Raw genomic sequence first — 18510 nt, 5'->3', positions numbered from 1 at the left:
CCCCCTCTCCCCAGCCCCGCCCCCTCCCCCCAGCCCCGCCCCCTCCCTCCCATCCCCAGCCCCCCCGCTCCCCCCCGCCCGCCCCCTCCCCCAGCCCCGTCCCCCTCCACCAGCCCCGCCCCCTCCCCCCCCATGCCCCGCCCCCCTCTCCCCATCCCCGTCCCCCTCCCCCCAGACCCCCCCATCCGCCCCCAGCCCCGCCCCCTCCCCCCAGCCCCGCCCCCTCCCCCCGCAGCCCAGCCCCCCTCTCCCCCAGCCCCGCCCCCTCCCCCAGCCCCGCCCCCTCCCCCCCAGCCCGCCCCCTCCCCCCAGCCCCGCCCCCCCCCGCCGCCCCCCTCCCCCCAGCCCCCCCTCCCCAGCCCCGCCCCCTCCCCCCAGCCCGCCCCCTCCCCCCAGCCCCGCCCCTCCCCCCCAGCCCCGCCCCCCTCCCCCCCAGCCCCGCCCCCCTCTCCCCAGCCCCGCCCCCTCCCCCAGCCCCGCCCCCCTCCCCCCCAGCCCCGCCCCCTCACCCCCAGCCCCGCCCCCTCCCCCCCAGCCCCGCCCCCCTCCCCCCCAGCCCCGCCCCCTCCCCCCAGCCCCGCCCCCCTCCCCCCCAGCCCCGCCCCCCTCCCCCCAGCCCCGCCCCCCTCCCCTCGCGGCGCTTTTACAAAGTGCACCCAATAAGCCGCCCGCCTCCAATCTCATCTCACTACGTGCGGCTGTGAAAGAAGTCCACACACTCACACAGCACGGTGACTACGTACGGGCGTGAAAGAAGTCCACACTCACACAGCACAGTGACTACGTACGGTGTGAAAGAAGTCCACACACTCACACAGCACGGTGACTACGTACGGCGTGAAAGAAGTCCACACTCACACAGCACAGTGACTACGTACGGTGTGAAAGAAGTCCACACACTCACACAGCACGGTGACTACGTACGGCGTGAAAGAAGTCCACACTCACACAGCACAGGGACTACGTACGGCGTGAAAGAAGTCCACACACTCACACAGCACGGTGACTACGTACGGCGTGAAAGAAGTCCACACACTCACACAGCACGGTGACTACGTACGGCGTGAAAGAAGTCCACACTCACACAGCACAGTGACTACGTACGGTGTGAAAGAAGTCCACACACTCACACAGCACGGTGACTACGTACGGCGTGAAAGAAGTCCACACTCACACAGCACAGTGACTACGTACGGTGTGAAAGAAGTCCACACACTCACACAGCACGGTGACTACGTACGGCGTGAAAGAAGTCCACACTCACACAGCACAGTGACTACGTACGGCGTGAAAGAAGTCCACACACTCACACAGCACGGTGACTACGTACGGCGTGAAAGAAGTCCACACACTCACACACAGCACGGTGACTACGTACGGCGTGAAAGAAGTCCACACACTCACACACAGCACGGTGACTACGTACGGCGTGAAAGAAGTCCACAAACTCACACACAGCACGGTGACTACGTACGGCGTGAAAGAAGTCCACACACTCACACACAGCACGGTGACTACGTACGGCGTGAAAGAAGTCCACACACTCACACACAGCACGGTGACTACGTACGGCGTGAAGAAGTCCACACACTCACACACAGCACGGTGACTACGTACGGCGTGAGAGGAGTTTCCATTGTTTGCCCTGCAAGGTTGTCAGTGTTCTCAAAAGAAGACAGATTAATCCCCGCTAATTTTATTGAGCCATTTTTTCTCAAATACAGTTTTGGGAAAACATCCTCCAGCGCTGTTATAATGATCTTGGGCGAAAGTGCGTCACCTTGTGTGGCTCACGTGTGAGGAGGTATTTTTTTATACCACGGCACACTTTTTGTAAATCCTTTATATTAAGTTCGCTTGCTTGCTTAGGACCGTTCAAATCTTTCGGTCGTTTTTTAACCCACTTCCCGTGATCCAATCGAGCTGACATTTTGCACACAGACTCGTTGTGCGAGACAATTAATGTTCGTGAAATTTTTTTTCCAAAATTTTCCACTGTTTAGTACAAAAGTATTATATTTAATTACCAATTGCTTAATGGTGCAATGCAATCATCTGACCCATAGGTGGCAGCCATCTCAAGCCAGAGGACGAGAGGACTCTAGCCGCCACGCATATAAAGGATTTATAGTGAAAATCTTTGGTTTTACGGGTTATACTTATTTTTTAGGATCGACTGGAAGGAAGACGGTTTATTTTGACGACGTCTGAATGAAGGAGTCGTCTCGTTGGGCCAAAGCGTGCCACCGCGTGCGCTACCTCCACGCTGTCGTTCTACGAAAACGCGGTAGTGGCATTCCTGACGAACAACGCGTTAGAGAAACATCGCGCGAGAAGAACTGATCTATGATACAGGGTAAAGGCACAGTCCGCGATCACACGCGAGATGCGTCCGCAGGCTGAACAAAGACTGCGGGCGCGTGGGTAGCGGATCTAGAAGCATCCAGCAGCATCCCAACGCTTCGTGCGACGCTACGTGGTTCTGTTCACTCGATCTCGTTATCTCCATTTTGCATCTGCGTTCTATCCAATTCGCATCCGCTTTATATGTAAGTTCCCCAATACATGAATCTCGTTGTATTGAATTCCCGTCACGAAAACAACACGCGTTACAGCAGAACAGAGTGTAAGAACGCTCAACACAATTCTCACCCCCCTCCCTTAAAAAGACCACGTTACCCGAACCGTTGTCCCCAGTACGTCAGTAGAGCAGTCAGCCCATCCACCTGGTTCCCCCCCCCTCTCTCTCTTGCCCGGGCCTTTGTATTATCGTCCGTGGAACACCTGTACCCCCCTCCCTCCCTCTCTCTCGCCCTCCCTCGTGCTCTGTGACGGGCTCTTGTTGAATTTTTATTTTTAATATAAAAACAATTCAAGACAATACCGATAACCAGATCTCGGTGCTATGGGAACCTCATTTGCCAGTAAAAATATGATAATTGGTTCTTTACCCTTCTATCTGGCAACAAAACTGACACCTTTTTACAAGGAGTCATGTTTGCATAGACCGCAATACCTGCAGTCATAATGCAAACAAAAGAACATAACTCTGATAATGTGCACTGTCCTTGAAGTTGATTGGTCCACACCCGAGACAGCTTTCCTTAGAACCTAGTCTCATATGGGTTGGACCAGATGACGCCAAAAAGCGCACAACTCAAAGACAATGCACCATCAGAGTATGAGAGCTCGGGGCAAGCATCTACACTATGGGAACCTCATTTGCCAGTAAAAATATGATTATTGGTTCTTTACCCTTCTATCTGGCAACAAAACTGACACCTTTTTACAAGGAGTCATGTTTGCATAGACCGCAATACCTGCAGTCATAATACAAACAAAAGAACATAACTCTGATAATGTGCACTGTCCTTGAAGTTGATTGGTCCACACCCGAGACAGCTTTCCTTAGAGCCTAGTCTCATATGGGTTGGACCAGATGACGCCAAAAAGCGCACAACTCAAAGACAATGCACCATTAGAGTATGAGAGCTCGGGGCAAGCATCTACACTATGGGAACCTCATTTGCCAGTAAAAATATGATAATTGGTTCTTTACCCTTCTATCTGGCAACAAAACTGACACCTTTTTACAAGGAGTCATGTTTGCATAGACCGCAATACCTGCAGTCATAATACAAACAAAAGAACATAACTCTGATAATGTGTCAGTTTTGTCGCTCGCTCTTACTCTCTGCAGAGTAAGAGCGAGCGGCCAGTCTTTGTGGACCTGTGGGTTGGGTAGATCCCTGACCAGGAGCGAGGCCAATCCATATCTTACAAGTGTTTTTATATGTTGGGATAACACTCAAAAGGTCTGCATAGATGGGCCGATTAACCTTTTATGTTGTCTGAAACACCACGCAGTGCAGAGGGTGTGAAAGTTTCACAAATCTGTACGTGGATTTAACAATACTGTATCTCTGAAGCACTGGATTACATGTGTGTGTGCCACAGCTGATGTGGTAGCTTTTAAAACCTCGTTTTCAGTGGACTTTTATTTATTATGCTAGTTTCATATTATTTTCAAAAGGCATGTAACGATTCGATGATTGTATCAAGCCAAGGGTAAAGTCATTTTGTTCATTTCTCCCAAGCCAATGTGTCCTGTTGACCAAACCCCGTCTGCTGTAAGTTTCTTTTCTTTGCTAAGTTTTGGATGGGCCAGAAATGTCTATATTTTGACTTGTTTCGGCATCACTGTTATACAGCATTAACATTTATTTCATTGACAATAAACTTTCCGAAACACCTCTTCACACTCCGGGTCAGTCTGCTCAGTTTATTGGTTGAGATGTATGAGTGCCAAGAGAGCAAATCAAGCCGCTGCTTGTCACTGCTACTTGCTGAGGTAAGGAGTGTTAAGGGCAAAGGTCAATATGTAAGCTCTACATTGTTGGGGGCCGCCTGCACTTGCCCCTACAGCCTCCTAGAGGCTACCTGGGGGAGCTTTGTCTGTGTGTATCATAGGCGGTGCTACTCGCTACGAGCAGCACTTGCCCCTACCGCCCTGCTAGAGGCTACCTGGGGGAGCTTTGTCTGTGTGTATCATAGACGGTGCTACTCGCTACTAGCAGCACTTGCCCCAACAGCCCTGCTAGAGGCTACCTGGGGGAGCTTTGTCTGTGTATCATAGGCGGTGCTACTCGCTACGAGCAGCACTTGCCCCTACCGCCCTGCTAGAGGCTACCTGGGGCAGCTTTGTCTCTGTGTGTGTATCATAGGCGGTGCTACTCGCAGCTCTTGCCCCTAACAGCCCTGCTAGAGGCTACCTGGGGGAGCTTTGTCTGTGTGTTGGGCGTGTCCTTTTTCAGGACCACCGCCTGAAACGTCGCCCTGCATCAGCGGCCGATGTCATCACGCCCACGTCACGTGGTCTGTCATCTCTTAATTGATCCAATTAAGAGTGTCACGGACAGACAAAGCTCCCCCAGGTAGCCTCTAGCAGGGCGGTAGGGGCAAGTGCTGTTAGCGGGTACCTATATCACGGGTACACGCCCGACCGCCTTTGTCTCCCCAGTGGTGATGTTCCCCTTCCAACATCACCAGCACCACCACCAGCAGCACCACCACCACCAGCACCACCACCCGCTCGTGACGAGTCGTTGTCAAAGTTTTGCAATCTTGAGGCTGTGGCAAACCAGACCACCCCGCCCGCAACATCCTTCACTACAACGGCAAAGCTCCCCCGTGTAGGGCAGGTGCTGCTAAACACACAACAACAACCGCCATTCGCCACTAAGTGGCGGTGACGTCACCACGACGCTTGTGCCAGGCCATGTGCACCTTGAGGCCACGTGAAGTGTCGAACGCCCGCTGGCAGGAGGTCACGGGGCAGACCCAGCAGGTGCCACGGGTCGACTGACCGAGATGACCGAGATGACTGGCTGATGCACCACCTGTGCCCCCTACTGTGCCAACTTGCTGTGCTTTAGACACCCGGCGCTCCGCTCGTTGTTGTGAGCGTCGCCCCTCCGCCCTCCGTTGTTGTTGGAGGGCGACTGCCTCCAACTGCCCAGTAGCGTCCTTCACGAGCCTCCTCCACTGAGGCCGATCTTGACACCGCTGGTACCGGTCATCGGCAAGTCCACTCAGCTCCACGTCCTCCTGTACCACATCACTCCATCTCTTCTCTAGCCCGTGCCGAACAAAAGCTGTTTAGGCATGCGGTGGCTGGGCATGCGGGCTACATGACCCAGCCAACGCAGCCTTGCCTGCCGGAGGAGCTCACCAAAGGGACTTTGGCCAGATCTTTCAAGGATTTGTGAGCTCCTCACACAATCCAGCCTGCCGGTTAAACCCAGGATGGATCGTGCACAATACCCATGGCAAACATCACCCTTCACCACCCACCATCTGCATGATATTCTCCCCGTGGATTTGTCTCCGGGTCCTCCGGTTTTCCCCCTCCACATTTAGAATCAACATCACGCGTTTAGAGCGTTTGGCTGCTTTAAGTGTCCACGTCATCAGCCATTTCAATGTGGCTATCATTTGTGAAAGCCAGGTCGCTTCTGCAAGAGCGCTACGTCGCTCAGTGGGCCATGCTTTGTGAACTAAGACAGATGTTTGCGTTTATAGACATTGCAGCACTCAGAGACGCACACGTTTAGATTGCAGAGAGGATCGTACCAGTTTCTTTTGTTCAGGGGGCTGGGAATGCGTTTGCTTTATAAAAGTGCTCTCATTTTCAATCTGCCCTTGAAAGCAATCGTTAATCGAGTCCAGTCCTGCCGTTGTGTGTTTAATTAGCCACACTGGCGAAAGGTCACTCCTGACATTTCCATAACGAATGCAAGAGGCTTCATCGCATGCGAGAGAACGCCGACTCGTGCCGCGTGGCACGCTACGTTCTCTTCCCCAAACGAGTCTTTGCATTTGGACGCGTAAAATAGCCGATCTAATTTCCTGCAGCAACTAAAAAGTCAGATCGTATTCGTGGCATTACCCCCCCCTCCCTCCTCCGTGAGTAGCGCCTCGTGGATTTAATTATTTAATTAGGGAAGTTGCGGAGGCGGCTTTACGAGTCGCTCGAGCAACAGGGTTCACTCACCACTCTCTACACGTGACCCATCTGCAGGCGTGTGTCCAGTTGAACGCATTGGCTTTCTCCGCGTGCAAAAGTACTCAAGAAGGAATTTGACAAGTAACTGGGCATTACAGGTCACGTGACACTACAGGTGTGCTCACACCTGAGTGCGTGTGTGTGTGTGCGTGTGTGTGTGAGTGCGTGTGTGCGGGTGCGTGTGTGTGAGTGTGCGTGTGTGTGTGGGCTTGTGTGTGCATGTGTGTTTGTGTGCGTGAGTGTGCGTGAGTGTGCGTGTGCGTGTGTGCGTGCGTGAGTGTGCGTGCGATAGTGCAGTGGTTAGCGCTACGCTGCGCTATGAACCCGGCGACACGGGTTCGATTCCCGCTCACGGCCAACACCAGTGACGATTATCTGAACCGGTCCCGGGCTTCCCCTAGGTCGACTCAGCCTCAAATGAGTACCTGGTGCGGTGTGTAAACGTCGCCACTGGAGACAAAGGCGGCCGGGCGTGGTGCTGGCCACTAACCCCCTCGTGTGCCGTTCCGGCCTTCATAGGTGCTCGCTAACAGCACTTGCCCCTACAGTCTGTTAAGGCTACACGGGGGATCTTTTGTGCGCGCAGCATTACAACAACAACATCAACAACATCAACAACATCAACATCAACAACACATCAGAGATATGCGGCACAACAACAATGACCCCCCCCCCCCCCCCGTATGGATGTGTAAAGTAGTAACTCGGCAGGAAGACGACTTCACGGGTAGCACACTCTTTATTTTCACCAACTTGTAGTTACACGGATGACTAACACCCTACTCCGTTACACGGGTGACCAACACCCACTTAGCTACACGGGTGACGAACACCCACTCAGCTACACGGGTGACTAACACCCACTCAGCTACACGGGTGACCAACACCCACTCAGCTATACGGTGACCAACACCCACTCAGCTACACGGGTGACCAACACCCTCCTTAGCTACTCGGGTGACTAACACCCACTCAGCTATACTGACACGGGCTCTTACGCCCCGTAGCCTTCCGGGACACACCCAGCCGGGGTGCCCGTCTCGGCTCTGGGTACCACCGTCCCGACCCACACGGGCGTCGGACTACGGTCCCCCAGTCTCGGCTCCGAGCCACACAGGGCCCCGGTCCTCACAAGGACGGCGGGACTAGGGGTCTCGGGCCACTACCTCCTCCACCCCGTCTTCGGTCTTCAACTGGTTAACACTGACCACGAGTGCTCTCGCGCGTCTCCCTTTATACCCCTCCTGCGGACGTCGCTGAGAGCACCCACTTATCTGACCAATCACTGCGCACTCGCTACGATCCTCTTTTCCCAGCTTGTGTGAGCGCGCCTTACCACCGGCGCGCGCGTCCATGCCACGCCCACATCGCGTGCCCAACCCCGCGCCCCGTGATCCATCACTGTCGGCGCACGTCAATACCACCACTACATCACCCCCTACCACATAGCTCGCAGCCGACCCGGCTGCTAATAAAATATACAACACCCCTCCACCCCTATGTGTGCCCCGTAACATAACAACAAAACCCTAACAACACAACATGAACACCGCAATCGGCAAAACCCAGCAACCGCCCCACCCACAACAAGAACAATATGCACAATCCGGCGAGTGGCAACGATACTGTGTATGCGGAAAGAATAACAATAAAAAAAATTCTTTATTCATTTTCTCTTCTTTTCTCTCCGACTCATGCAGCGTCCCAATGAGTCCGAGCGTCCCTTGAACGGGACATTACCCCGGCAGAGGGGAAAGCCGGCAACGAGGTCGGGCTTTAACAAAAAAAAGAATTTTTTTTTTTTTCATGAAAAGTGTTGCGTCCTTGCCCGAGTCCGCCTTGCCGGACCGTCGTACGGCACAGGACGCAGTTGGCCATCCGGCGGCGCCGGCAGTTCAGGAAGGCATGGGCCAGGCATCGGGGCTCCGCGTGAACCGCGGGATTCCGGTTCCCGACGGTCAACAGCCGTCAGGTCCGAGACACCTGGGGGTGGGTCAGGTGGAGACACGTGAGGATCAGCCTGCGACACATCCCTCCCCGAGTCGACGGTCACATCACACGCTCGGTCGTCACGGCACAACCCGGGGTCAGGCGGCGCCGCGTAGGGTTTCAGTCGGGAGGGGTGCACGTACCAACGGCGTTTTCCCCATTTAATCTGTATACTCTGGGGTCGTGCAACCCGCACAATTTCCACCGGTCCCCTCCATGGTCTCAACAGTTTGGGGGACGTAGCCAACGGTGCGTGTGGACAATGCAGCCAGGCCTTATCGCCCGGTTCCCAATTGTGCGTATGCACCTTCCGTTCATGCAATCGCTCGTTCGCGATCTGCCGAGAGCGTGAATTCAATCTCGCAGCCTCACGCGCCTCAGCCAATTTGGCGATGTTAAACTTAATATGGTCTGCCAATTTAGATTTTGCACGTGGCTGTGAAATCCCCAGTTGGACGTCCATGGCCGGATCAGCCTCCCGCCCATACATCAGAAAAAATGGAGAAAACCCCGTCGCCGTGTTGTGTATGTACCCCCTTTTTATTTTTTTTTAATATTATTTTTTTTAAGGATTATTCTGCCATCATATATAATATTGTTTTTTTAATAGACACGGGGCCACGTGGGAACGAACACGCCCCCACACTTCCACAGAGGCCCCCACACTTCCACAGATGCGCGCATACCTCATTTCAAAGGAAAGAGGACATGAAAGGGGGGGCAATAAGGTAATAAAAAAACTCCCCTAAATTCACACAAGAGGAACAAGGGAGGGGGGGGGGAATTGCAGGCGGGGGGGGGGGGTCAGCAGGACGCCCTTTTGAAAAAAAAACCCCACAGAACCAGGAGACACGGAGGAAGAGATAATTATATTCTTAACAAAGAAACAGCATCGACGACAAAAAGCACAGATGGGTCTTTGAACCATGTTAAATACACAAGTTACCAACTTAACCATAAAGATTAAGCAAACAGTATCCATCCTCACTCCAATTGAAAATCAGACAAAAATTGCACCAGAATCGCGACCCATCATTGTTAATTAAGTACTGACATTATTTACCTTTAAAGAATATCTACACGGCCGGGCCGAAGCATCAAAGAATAATTATGGCATCGATTTCGCTCCAAAACAAAATTCCTAGCCGGGATATCAGATCAAATTATCACAAGAAGTCAAATAATAAGTACGGAATTAAAGTAGAAGAGAAATCAAGGGCGGAGAAGGCTCTCAAAATTAACCAAACACAACACCCATGGGAAGCGAGCAACACGGCCGCCTTTGTCTTTCCGAGAGGATCACGACACACAGGCACCAAGCCAGGAAATGACACCCATAAAAGTTGGGGCAAGGGCTCAAAGGAAATTAACACACGCCTTCGAATAAATAAGCATACGCCGGGTGCTCCCACCGTGGAAACAACCGCCTTTGTCTTCCCACAACACGGACAGCAAAAATTGCACAAGCCAGGAAATGACATTTCCATGGGAGATCGGGTCACGATGAAACATCGTGAACACGGTTTCGGCATAACCAAGCAGCAAATAAGTCGCATTTCAACTTCCAAACCAAACCAACTTAAGCTGTGTGAGACAAAGGATGTGATCCCAGAGCAAGGGAGTGAATAGTTAAGCTCGCTTAACGCGTAGGTTTTCGCGACAAATATTATTCAGTAACAAAACATGGATTCGAATGTTTTTTTTTAACTCAACGCGAATCATCGGTCTGGCTAATGGATAACTTCTGAAGCAGCCGACACGAGGCCCCCACCCCCACCCCCTTTCTTCCAGAACGACACACACAGCTGTGTCTTCAAAGCTAATAAACACACGGACAAACACGCACGCGAAACACACGGACGGACACACACACGGACGCAGATGGTCCACCCCCACAGGAAGGTTTTATGACACAGCTTTTGAACAACTCGGGAAGCCGAGTGGAATTTTCCGATATAAACCGAAGGAAAATCCATACAACTCAGATCGACAGGGGCTCTGGCCCCCATCACAGATCTCCAGGGCTGTGGCTCCATCTCTCCTCGTCGCCGCCAACGAAGAAGCTCCTGTCATTCAGAATGACGAGGTTTGCGGAGTAGCGACGCGTAGCTACAAGCCGAGGTCTGCACCACCTGAGAAGAATCGCTACCCTGAGTCGCAGAGCTGCGAGTGAAGCCAACAAAGACGCCAACGTCCACCCTGCCACGAACGAAGCATCGCTCCTCGTCAGAGTGACGACCAGCGAACAACCCGCAGGAAAGGCGGAGATCGCTGAACGAGCGCCGACCGTGCGCCACCTTGCGCCACCGTGCGCCACCTTGCGCCACCGTGCGCCTCCGTGCGCCACCGCGCGCCATCGAGCGACAACGAGCGACACCTTGCGCCACCGAGCGACACCGAGCGACACGAGCGACCGAGCATCTTCAAGGACAGCATCGTGCCAACTCGTCATCTAGCAGTAGAAAGAGAGAGCGCACGAGCAGCACCAAGCCCCCGGAACCATCAAGCGCCAAGCAAGCAAGTTTCTTCAAAGAACATCGTGCCAACGCCGCTCAATCCAGCAGTGGAGAGAGAGAGAGAGAGCAAAAGCCGAGCGACACGCCGAGCGAGGGAGCAGCAGGAGCTGTTCGTATCCTCCCACACCACACAAGCTAACGACACAATTAATATTACGAGAGGACAACGCACACACAGCACGCACACGAATAAGACTTTCAAAAAGTGATCTTTGCGTTTCAAAAAGGGTTGCCATTTCGAGGTGGTGCGTTCAATATCAACTGATCGTGCAAAGCAGTTGCTGCCATCGAGTTGCATGAATAAGAAATGTTTTAGTCATTCATTTTCGTTAACTGCATAATTTCGCCAATGAAGAAGTATTTTTAGTCATTCAATTTAGTTAATTGCATAATCTTGCCCATGAATTATTGACGCATGTTTAACCTGCATGATAGAATGTCACGTGCTTGTTAGAATAAAATTGTAATCAAGAAGCATATCGAGTGTTCCTTCCAAGTCCATGCAAAACTGTCTTATTCTTGACAACTGTATCCTGTGATGAGATATGAAAATGGAGACCTAAAATATTATAACACACACTAGGATAATCGGTAAATGAATCTATGATAATCGTGTTATCCTGATTGATAACTCTGGATAAACGAAACTAAGCAAATTATCATAACTGCACTCATTAACATAATCGCAAGCCTCCGCATAAATTACTACGATTATCTCCGTGATTATCATAATTTATGCATATAATCACACGCATTATCATAATTTATGCATATTAATACACACACTATCATAATTAATGCGATTTGCGCATTTTTCGGAAAATTATTAATTTTTATTATTTTCATCAAAATTTCATAACCCGACACACACAACATAATGGGTGGCGTCGTCCGGGATCTCTCGCAGACAGTGTTTTGCATGGATGATGGAATGAATCACTTCGTGTTAACCAGAATATCAGGATCGAACATTGCATGGTAATTGTGAACGGGCGGAAAACAAAAAAACGCCCTCTAAGGTTAAAACCCAGAATAGCAGGTTAAAACAGAGACAGTGGAATTAAGGTAATATCGTATCAAACCAATTGCATCCTGTGATAAATGGTGTTAGAGGTACGCACTTTGAATCGGAAAAAAACAATAGCTCGAGTCAAACTGACTACACTCTGTGAGATAATTGTTTTATATGCACTCTGAAAGGGAATGTCAAAGTAACTCCCGCCACACTTTGAGATGCTGGGATTAAGAATAATTTTTGAATGGGTTACAGGATACTGGGAACTCGTATTAAAACGTACCGACCAATCTGTTACAAAGCAGTACAGTCAGGGAGACATATGGGAAGGGAGCTATATCGATAACACGAACACACCTCGAGGGAAACTAAGTGACTGGATAAGATGTAACAAAGGCGAACACGAGGCAAAAACTGCAGAGAAGGCAGGACAGGACTCATGCCTTCCCACACAGGCATACAGACAGGGATTGTGGAATGAGGAAAATTTTGGAAAGGAAACGGGAGAGAAATCGCCTCTAATAAACGAGGAGAAATGTCCTCACACCCTCGAGAGGGAGGAGAACTCAGTGCTCGCGACACCAGCGAAACTCACAGACGTTAATCCACAGAATAAATATGGAAGTAACATTAAATCACACTCTTGGGTACGTGGACAGAGTCCAGGGATTGATCGCACAAAAATTATGGATATCGAACAAAAAATCCTTGACAGAGGGAAACCCTCACAATTCGAGAGAAGGGATGGAGAGATACATATGCAAACAAAAATATGTGAGACTGACAACTTCACAGATAGAGGGAGGGAAAATGTTAAAGTAAAGTCGACAGGACATGCTCCACTAAGGGCAGAGGCAAAAACTGAAGGGAAATGGCAACACGAACGACACGGCACTGGGCGCGCACACAAAAAATGCACGCCACTTAAACACAAGCGACACAGCACAGACCAAAGTGACAGATTGCCTGATGATAACTTGTTTGATGATGACGCTGTCGGCGATCAACTTTCGGAATACCTATTCACCAGTAAAACCCTTAAATTGATGGACAAGGCTCTAGTCAGAATTCCCGATTTTGACCCCCACAATAAGACTATGGATATCCACACACATATCGCAACCGTAGAAGAGGAGGCAATGATTAGAGGGCTGAGGAGACGGGATGAAAAAGCGAGTTTGTTGAAACGGACCTTACATAAAGAATCCATTCCATGGGTAAAGTCACTACCACACAAGGTTAGAAATGATTTTAAACAACTGAGCCTGGCAGTGATTCGGAAGTTTGGAGAATATTCGACACTCACTGAGGGGTTTTATGCTGTAAAATCGATGACCCAGGGCATGGACCAAGATCCACGTGACTACCTCGTCCAATTTAAAAGAGCGTATTACGCAGGCGATGTGAATCAATACCACGAAGGAGATAAAATGTTCAAAATTATGTTTTTTGAATCCTTGAGCCCAGAGATTACAGAAAGGGTGAGAATGGTTTTGAATCCAGAAACCGCATCCTTACGCCGCATAGAGAGCAAGGCGTACATGGCATGGTTATACAGAGCTAAGAATCATAATTCGGATCCAGAACACAGGGAGAGGGATGAGGAACCCAGCCTCTCAGAGAGGAATAAAAATCACCGAGCAGTCCCACCATGCAGGACGGAGCAGAAACGCACGCACACATGGCAAAATAACCCAGAGAGAGGTTGGCACGAGAATGAGAGCGGCACAAAGCCGAACATTCAGGAGAATCGCAGGAGGGAGAGGTTCAGAACAGAACCATATCAACACCCCATGCCACGACACACACAAGATCAAAATTACCCACAAAGATGGCGAGGTAACAATCCAGGAAAAATTTGGCACCCAAATGGGAGAAATACTGGGCTAAAAATGTACGAGAATCGCAGGAGGGAGAGGTTCAGAGCAGAACCATATCAACACCCCATCCCACGACACACGCAAGGTTCAAATTACGCACAGAGATGGGAAGATAACCACCTAGCGGGAAGGTGTTACACAGACCGCGGAGGTATGGATGCGAACATTCAGGAGAATCGCAGGATGGGAGGTCAAACACAATCGATCCAATTCCGACCAATTCCTCCACCGGCTATACCAGGAGGGAATAGAGGAATAACACAGAATGCGGTCCAAATACGTGATGAACCATCCACAGTGATTGAGAGCGGGCAGCCCATACGCGCCACGCACGCTGAAGTTTTGTTAAACCCTGAGCTCATTGGGAAATACAGGGCGGGCAAAAACGTGGACAGTGCTCCCGTAAATGACGCGCGGATCGAATACAAGGACAGGGTTGCATTGAAGCGTGATCGGACAGTACAAAAACAGACAGCAGGGACACGCCCTGAGGAGCGCAGGCGTGAGCCTTTGAATGGAAAATATCCAAGGGAAACCAAAATGTATGTGGATCGGAGTGCTAAAATGGAGACGAATGTTCATGACATATCGGGAATGGTGTTGAAATCCAACACACTCGGAAAAACAAAGAGGGCAACATTACGAGGGACAGAATTAAATCGACACACTGACTCGGCAAATGTGCATGTAATCGCAGAGAGAGCGAATGCCTCGAACCAAGTGTCAAAGTGGGTCGTGTGCGCGAATTCTGGTTACGTGCAGCACAATTTTTCACCACACACTCCCACGACGCGAGAGAGTGAGAGAGGAAACTACAAAAACGAACCCGAAAACCGTGATCAAATTATCAAAGTGATAAGTGGTAAACCAGGCAACATGAGGAAGGTAACGCATAAATGCGTTCGAAACCGCTACCTAGCGTTTCCCAGGATTTAACAAGAACAAAAATGAATATTCGTCAGAGTTATGACGTATGAGAACCGATGTAACGCAATGTCGATGTTAACGTGTTGTTATTTTCTTTGCTTAATTCAAATGTAACCAGGATTTAACAAAAACAAAAATGAATATTCGCCGTAGTTATGATTTATGAGAACCGATGTAACGCAATATCGATGTTAACGTGTTGTTATTTTCTTTGCTTAATTCAAATGTAACCAGGATTTAACAAAAACAAAAATGAATATTCGCCGGAGTTATGATGTATGAGAACCGATGTAACGCAATATCAATGTTTAAACGTGTTGTTTATTTTCTTTGCTTATTTCAGATGTAACCAGGTTAAGATTGTAATACGTGCACGCGCGTCGTAAGAAATAACCGCCGAGAGTAAGGGCGGCTGATGGGATTCATGACATAAAAAGGGGGCATTACTTTGTTTGAAAATTCGCCAGTGGCCAAATCGACCCCTGATAATTTTCAAACGGGCGGACTGTTGTGTATGTACCCCCTTTTTATTTATTTTTTTATTATTTTTTTAAAGAATTATTCTGCCAACATAGATAATATCGTTTTTTTTTAATAGACACGGGGCCACGTGGGAACGAACACGCCCCCACACTTCCACAGAGGCCCCCACACTTCCACAGATGCGCGCATACCTCATTTCAAAGGAAAGAGGACATGAAAGGGGGGGCAATAAGGTAATAAAAAAACTCCCCTAAATTCACACAAGAGGAACAAGGGAGGGGGGGAATTGCAGGCGGGGGGGGGGGGGGGGTCAGCAGGACGCCCTTTTGAAAAAAAAACCCCACAGAACCAGGAGACACGGAGGAAGAGATAATTATATTCTAACAAAGAAACAGCATCGACGACAAAAAGCACAGATGGGTCTTTGAACCATGTTAAATACACAAGTTACCAACTTAACCATAAAGATTAAGCAAACAGTATCCATCCTCACTCCAATTGAAAACCAGACGACAATCTGAACCAGAATCGCGACCCATCATTGTTAATAAGTACTGACATTATTTACCTTTAAAGAATATCTACACGGCCGGGCCGAAGCATCAAAGAATAATTATGGCATCGATTTCGCTCCAAAACAAAATTCCTAGCCGGGATATCAGATCAAATAATCACAAGAAGTCAAATAATAAGTACGGAATTAAAGTAGAAGAGAAATCAAGGGCGGAGAAGGCTCTCAAAATTAACCAAACACAACACCCATGGGAAGCGAGCAACACGGCCGCCTTTGTCTTTCCGAGAGGATCACGACACACAGGCACCAAGCCAGGAAATGACACCCATAAAAGTTGGGGCAAGGGCTCAAAGGAAATTAACACACGCCTTCGAATAAATAAGCATACGCCGGGTGCTCCCACCGTGGAAACAACCGCCTTTGTCTTCCCACAACACGGACAGCAAAAATTGCACAAGCCAGGAAATGACATTTCCATGGGAGATCGGGTCACGATGAAACATCGTGAACACGGTTTCGGCATAACCAAGCAGCAAATAAGTCGCATTTCAACTTCCAAACCAAACCAACTTAAGCTGTGTGAGACAAAGGATGTGATCCCAGAGCAAGGGAGTGAATAGTTAAGCTCGCTTAACGCGTAGGTTTTCGCGACAAATATTATTCAGTAACAAAACATGGATTCGAATGTTTTTTTTTTTAACTCAACGCGAATCATCGGTCTGGCTAATGGATAACTTCTGAAGCAGCCGACACGAGGCCCCCACCCCCACCCCCTTTCTTCCAGAACGACACACACAGCTGTGTCTTCAAAGCTAATAAACACACGGACAAACACGCACGCGAAACACACGGACGGACACACACACGGACGCAGATGGTCCACCCCCACAGGAAGGTTTTATGACACAGCTTTTGAACAACTCGGGAAGCCGAGTGGAATTTTCCGATATAAACCGAAGGAAAATCCATACAACTCAGATCGACAGGGGCTCTGGCCCCCATCACAGATCTCCAGGGCTGTGGCTCCATCTCTCCTCGTCGCCGCCAACGAAGAAGCTCCTGTCATTCAGAATGACGAGGTTTGCGGAGTAGCGACGCGTAGCTACAAGCCGAGGTCTGCACCACCTGAGAAGAATCGCTACCCTGAGTCGCAGAGCTGCGAGTGAAGCCAACAAAGACGCCAACGTCCACCCTGCCACGAACGAAGCATCGCTCCTCGTCAGAGTGACGACCAGCGAACAACCCGCAGGAAAGGCGGAGATCGCTGAACGAGCGCTGACCGTGCGCCACCTTGCGCCACCGTGCGCCACCTTGCGCCACCGTGCGCCACCGTGCGCCTCCGTGCGCCACCGCGCGCCATCGAGCGGCAACGAGCGACACCTTGCGCCACCGAGCGACACCGAGCGACACGAGCGACCGAGCATCTTCAAGGACAGCATCGTGCCAACTCGTCATCTAGCAGTAGAAAGAGAGAGCGCAAGAGCAGCACCAAGCCCCCGGAACCATCAAGCGCCAAGCAAGCAAGTTTCTTCAAGGAACATCGTGCCAACGCCGCTCAATCCAGCAGTGGAGAGAGAGAGAGAGAGCAAAAGCCGAGCGACACGCCGAGCGAGGGAGCAGCAGGAGCTGTTCGTATCCTCCCACACCACACAAGCTAACGACACAATTAATATTACGAGAGGACAACGCACACACAGCACGCACACGAATAAGACTTTCAAAAAGTGATCTTTGCGTTTCAAAAAGGGTTGCCATTTCGAGGTGGTGCGTTCAATATCAACTGATCGTGCAAAGCAGTTGCTGCCGTCGAGTTGCATGAATAAGAAATGTTTTAGTCATTCATTTTCGTTAACTGCATAATTTCGCCAATGAAGAAGTATTTTTAGTCATTCAATTTAGTTAATTGCATAATCTTGCCCATGAATTATTGACGCATGTTTAACCTGCATGATAGAATGTCACGTGCTTGTTAGAATAAAATTGTAATCAAGAAGCATATCGAGTGTTCCTTCCAAGTCCATGCAAAACTGTCTTATTCTTGACAACTGTATCCTGTGATGAGATATGAAAATGGAGACCTAAAATATTATAACACACACTAGGATAATCGGTAAATGAATCTATGATAATCGTGTTATCCTGATTGATAACTCTGGATAAACGAAACTAAGCAAATTATCATAACTGTACACATTAACATAATCGCAAGCCTCCGCATAAATTACTACGATTATATCCGTGATTATCATAATTTATGCATATAATCACACGCATTATCATAATTTATGCGTATTAATACACACACTATCATAATTAATGCGAATTGCGCATTTTTCGGAAAATTATTAATTTTTATTATTTTCATCAAAATTTCATAACCCGACACATACAACAGGCCTCATATTTAATGAGTGTATTGAAGTCATAGGTTTAGTTTATTTGCATGAAGTCTTTTTCACGTTCATACTTCCATTTGCTTGCCATTGCTACGGCACACTAATACGGATTATTCTTCTCATTTATGAAATCTCGCTGGAATAATTTTGTTCATGAACTTATTTGCATTCAATTGCTATTCACGGTACTGAAGCTCCTCATATCTAGCAACATACCTAAGCTCA

Source organism: Lethenteron reissneri, unplaced genomic scaffold (assembly GCF_015708825.2).
Source record: "Lethenteron reissneri isolate LAM-NWPU_2019-01 unplaced genomic scaffold, ASM1570882v1 scaffold_1438, whole genome shotgun sequence".
NCBI lineage: Eukaryota > Metazoa > Chordata > Hyperoartia > Petromyzontiformes > Petromyzontidae > Lethenteron > Lethenteron reissneri.
Note: the sequence above shows the minus strand (reverse complement) of the source record.